This window comes from Sciurus vulgaris, assembly GCF_902686455.1.
Source record: "Sciurus vulgaris genome assembly, chromosome: 4".
Lineage (NCBI taxonomy): Eukaryota > Metazoa > Chordata > Mammalia > Rodentia > Sciuridae > Sciurus > Sciurus vulgaris.
This window is the reverse complement of record NC_136464.1, coordinates 120,512,757-120,518,544: the sequence shown is the minus strand read 5'-3', so window position 1 is coordinate 120,518,544 and position 5,788 is coordinate 120,512,757.

Here is a 5,788-nt window from a genome sequence, read left to right as displayed (position 1 = left end):
TATCGAGTGCACTATTGTTACTACTGCCATTTTATTTTATGTGATTTCTCTTTGGTCAGCAACTACGTATGCAAATGTGAAGGTGACATTTGATGTATGCCTTAGTTTGTCTAGATTATACTGTGGTCTTCTGATGTATGTTAGTAGGTGCAGCTCTTTTTTCCTAAACTAGCTAGTGTTGCCTATTTTGGGTCACATATTCTACAAGACTAGAACTATCTTCTTACTTATGCTTTCATTCACTCAGTTCAGGAAAAAGAAACATTAAAATCACAATGTAAATTGCTTCCATCTCTCTCTGTTAACTAGAACTTGATGACAGGTGTTGCTCTTTATCTACACATTATCTTCTTTATAAAAATCCTATTTATAAACTACTAATTGGATATTTGTGTGTGTATATATTCATATATATAAATATATGGATATATATAACTTATGGATATATATACGAGTGAAATAAGCCAAAAAGCAGTAGGGGGCCATACTGATGTTATAACAGTTCAAGTATAAGAAAAAAATTAGCTTATTTTTTTTTCATCATTTGTATTTTTGTTGGCCATCTAGTTGCAAAATAATTCACATGTAGAGCCTATTTGCTATATGAGATTAGGTAGTTTAGCCCAAACACTTTAGAGACTGAAAAGGGAAACAATTAATGCACAAGATATGAAAATAGGCACAAACTGGAGCTGCCCTGGACACACCAGGACATATAATCATTCTAGATATAAATAAATAAAGTACTTAATTCTTCTGTACTCTTTGGTAGATTCCTTTTTATACAGTTTGGGAGGCAAAACAATTGAAAAAAAGAAAATATCATAATTTGATCTTTTTTTCTTCCTTTCTCTTGCGTTCTCTCTCTCTCTCTCTCTCTCTCTCTCTCTCTCTCTCAGAGGCACTCTAAGACCAAGCTGCATCCCCAGACTTTCTTTTTTCTTTTTTTTTTTATTTCATTTCCAGGCAGGGTCTCACTAAGTTGTTGAGGCTGGCCTCCAAGGGGCATTTCTCCTGTCTCAGTTTCCCAGGTTGCTGAGATAACAGGTGTGCAGCACTGCACCCAGCATGTTAACATTAAAAAAATAAATAAATCCACAGAGCGCAGACTGCAATTGTGTAAAATGAAAGAAAAATTAAAAGAAGTTGTAGAGTTTTATAACTTGGTAGAGGAAAGATAAGATGAGGGGAAAACAAAGCCTTTAAATAGAATAACTTCAAAAGTACATGCAAGAAGAAAGGTCTCATTGGTGTTCCGTGACACCAATGTTCTTATTTGCCAGAGGGCAGCTTGAAGTGGCCAAATGTCTTTGTATTTCAGAATATCTACTTCCACAATGATTTATGCAAGTATGTAAAGAAAACAAGAAAATTATTTTAAGAAATGAGAAAGTTCAAACAGTTTTTGTTTTCTTCCTATTTGTAGGAAAAAGTAAAGTAGTATATTATTTGGTAAAATTCATCTAATGAAATGCAATACTGAATCTAGGAAATAAAATGTTTAAGATTTTAAGGAAATGACTAGATTATTGTAACATACTAATTTCAAAAGTATGTTAAATTCAAAATATATAAGACGGCTAAAGCATTAGGGTGGTTCAGGGAGACTTGGGGACAGGGCAACTAGCAGCCTGGGAATACCTAAAGAAGCGACCAATCAGGCACTGACAAAGGACCTCAGCCAATCCCAGGAGGACATGAAGTCCTCAAGCTTCCCCTCCCCAAAACCAGGGTTAGAGAAACAGCACCATAGGGGCCACGTGGGACTTTTCAGGCTCAACACCTTAATGGACCAGAGAACCGCCTGAAAGCCATTCTGCAATAAAGTTTCTTTTTGATTCACATCTGGCCTGTCTGTTCTCCGGTTACCATCATCCGATCAGGTTAACACAGTCTGCTCTTACATAGTCTGTTATCAAATGTTTCGGAAGGACAGCTTGACCCCCAGATGCTTAACTCATTGCTCCAGCTTGAACATCATTCATTACTGTACTATTTCAGGATCTTTGTGGATTTAAGATGGCCAATCTGCCTACAATTCTTTTCCCGAATGCCACTTGGGGTATATGTAAAATGCCATAATTTTAGGTATGCAGTTTTCTCTATTGACAAAGGTATATATCGCCTATGTCCTATTTCTTTCATTTACACATAGTTCTGGTTATTTATGTAAGAAAACATCACAAACCTATGCACCTTAAAACAAAAAGTTACATTTTCTCCAACCCATAAATATATAACTAGATATATGTGCATTTCTGTTTCAAAACTTCTTCATATGTATACATTATTTATTCATTAACATTGAACTCACCTTGTACTGTGGGTTCGGTCAAGTGCTATATGTGACTGAAAGAGGCTTATCCAAAACAGGTATTTCCTCCTTAAGGCATATGATAGGCATCTACTTATTTATTTAGTGTTTAGGAACAGTGACAACACTTTAGCACTTAGCAGCTAGCTTTTGCTGAGGCTGGCTTTGAATTCGAGATCCTCCTGCCTCAGCCTCTCCAGCCACTGGGATTATAGGCATGCGCCACTGAGCCTGGCCGGAGTCATTTTAAACAGCAAAATAACAACAACAAAAAAAAGGAAAAGAAAAAAAGAAAAATAAGGCACTAAATAGAACATGAGGAAAAACATTTGTTCACAACAGTGACACTAGGAAGGCCCCACCCCATTTTTTCCACACGCCTCACCTGTTCTCACAGTCCAGCACCTCCAATAGGCACCTGGTAGAAGACCAAACCTCAGAACCAGTTCAAACTAGAAATACCCAAGATGGCGGTGGAGTGGCGAGTGCAAAAAGGACCGTGAGTGCAAAAAGGACCGTGTGAAAAGGATGTAAATCTGCGCATGCTTCTCTGCCTCCCATCCTGCTGTCAGTTCTATTCCAATAAAAGGAACCGTTCTTGCGGGGCTTGGGGACAGGTGCCATTAGAATGTCAGCTTTCGTGAATCCTGTCTTTGATTAAAGTCTAAAGATTCTATTCTGCTCTGCCCAGTCGGTTGGCACTTGAAATAGGCCTCAAGATACTTGAGATACCGGTAGGGGAACCCTCCAGGAAGAATCCCTGACAGTAGAAGAGCTGAAGAAGCAAGAAGTCAATACCACCTTATTCCAGCTAATTGGAAACGCACACGCCAGGGAACATTTTATGTGACTCTCTATGTCCACAAGAAACACGAAGGCACAAGAAGTATTGATTTGGAGTTGTAAGTAAATTTTTCATTCTAGACTACTGATTTGCAAATTTGAAATTCATGAATAATAAGGATGGACTCTGTATGCAGGGTGTATGTCTATTGCGTTCTTTAAAGGATTTGTATTGTTTGTCCTGATATTTAGGGATTTGAAGAATCTATATTTTAGTATGAATCTTTTAATTGTGTCTGACTCCCTGCTGGCTTAATTGATCAAAATAAACCTTTGTTGTTTTTTTAAAATTTTCCTTCTTTGCATTTTCTCCATTATCTTAAACTCATTTATAGTCCTCTCTTATTCTCTTTCCATTTCTTCCACCTTTACATTTTTTAGCTCTTTTTTCCTAAATTTCCAATAGGATTCTTGATTTCCTCTTATAAAATATGAATGGAAATTTTAATTTTTACAACTATTTTTTTCTGAAACTGTTGTCTTCCAACTGGTATTTTGTAACATCTTATTTCTATTTTACTGATAAGTATTCTATTTTAGCTCTTATAGGTATAGATTATAATCTTTACTGAATCCTTGTTTCCTGCAAATTTATTTTTATGTTGTTTCATTACTTTGTTTTTGTCTCTATTTTCCATAATAGAAGTTTTCTCTACCTTAAAACTCTCGGATCACTGTTGGTGGATTGTCATTTCATATGTAAATATGAGTCAGCAAAAATGTGTAAACTAGTGGAACTCACTATTGGAAAATGTATCAGGAGTTTACTGTTTTTCTTGAGGAACTTCCAAAGAACTATCTTTATGGGTTTTTTTCTTGCACTAAAACATTTCTCAGAAATATCTTAGGCATTTTTCTCAATGTGAATGAAATTGAGAAGAGTTTAAAGGCAGATTTCAAGGGGATTAAGTTTTTTTTTTTTTAATTTAAATAAGATCTGACTCAAAATCAAACATTCACATCTTAAAATTTATTTTAATGGACAAAAATAGTATATATTTATTACATGCAGAATTTTATTTTGAAATATAGGATACCTAGAGTTAATTACTATGCAGTACTTTATATACTTATCATTTTATTGTACTAAGTACACTTAAAAATATATTCTCTTGGCAATATTCAAATTCCAAAAAAACAAAGGCCGAATGTTTACCCTGATAAGTGGAGAATGATATATAATGGGGGTGGGGGTGTGAGCAGTGAGAGAAGAATAGGGGAACTTTAGATTATGTAGAAGGAAATGAGGGAGGTATGATAAATGGTGGAATGAGACAAACATCATTACCCTGTATACATTCATGATTACACGAATGGTATGAATCTACATTGTGTACAACTGTAGAAACAAAATGATGTACCTCATTTGTGTACAATGAATCAAAATGCAGTCTGTAAAAAAATTTTTAAAAAATTTAAAAAGGCTATTAAAATTTTAAAAAATGCAACACATTGTTATTACTGTATTCACCATGATGTACAATAGATCCTTCAAACTCACTCCTTTTCTCTAGCTGGTGTTTTATATTCTTCCACTAATATCTTCCTAGTCATCCTGCCTTCTAATCCTTGCCTCTGGTGACTATCATTCACCTTTCTACTTCAGTGAGTTCAACATTTTTAGATTACGCATGTGAGATCAGGTACTATGTGTGTCTTTTAATGCATCGATTATTTCATTTGACATAATGTCCTCCAGGTTCATGTTGTTCCAAATCATATGTTATCCTTTCTTTAAGGTTAAATAGTATTCCATAAACATATTTTCTTTATTCATTAATTTGTTGATGGACACTTAACTCCTTATCTCAGCTCTTTTGAATATACTACAATAAACACGAAAGTTGAGGTATCTTTTCAAGATACTGATTTCCATTCTTTAGAAATACGCTATTAGTAGGATAGTTGGACCGTACTGATAGCTTTGATATTTAATTTTTTTAGGAACTTTCATAGTGTTTTCCATGATGCTATATTCCCACCAAGCATATTCAAGAGTTCCCTTTTTATCACATCCCCACCAGCACTTATCTTTTGTCATTTTAATAATAACCCATTTTAAAATGTGTGAGGTGATATTGTATTGCATTTTAATTTGCATTTTTCTGATTATTGGTGTTGAACATTTTTTCATGACTGTCACTTGTATGTGTTCTTTTGAGGAATGTCTATTCTGATTTTTTTCCTCATATTTGAAAAAAGTGCCCAATCTCGTCCATCTTTTTGTTTTCTTTGCTATTGAGTTATTTGATCTCATTTATTTTTGATATTAACCCTTAACAAATGTATGCTTTGCAAATACTTTTTCTCTTTCTATAAATGGTCTCTTTCCTCTGTCCTTCACTGTGCAAAAACTTTTTGATTTGATGTAATCCCATTTCTTTGTTTTGCTTTTGTTGCCAGTCCTTTCAAATGTATCTCTTTTTGTCATTTCTATTATTATTTGTCTTCATTATTTTTTCTTACCCTAGCTGAAGGTCTGTCAATTTTGTTCACCTTTTCAAAGAAAAAATAGCTTATAATTTTGTTGATATTTTGTATTATTTTTCCTAGTCTTTATCAGTTATTTCTACTTTGGTCTTTATTATTTCCTCCTAACTGTGGACTTAAATTTGTTGTTGTTGTTGTTGT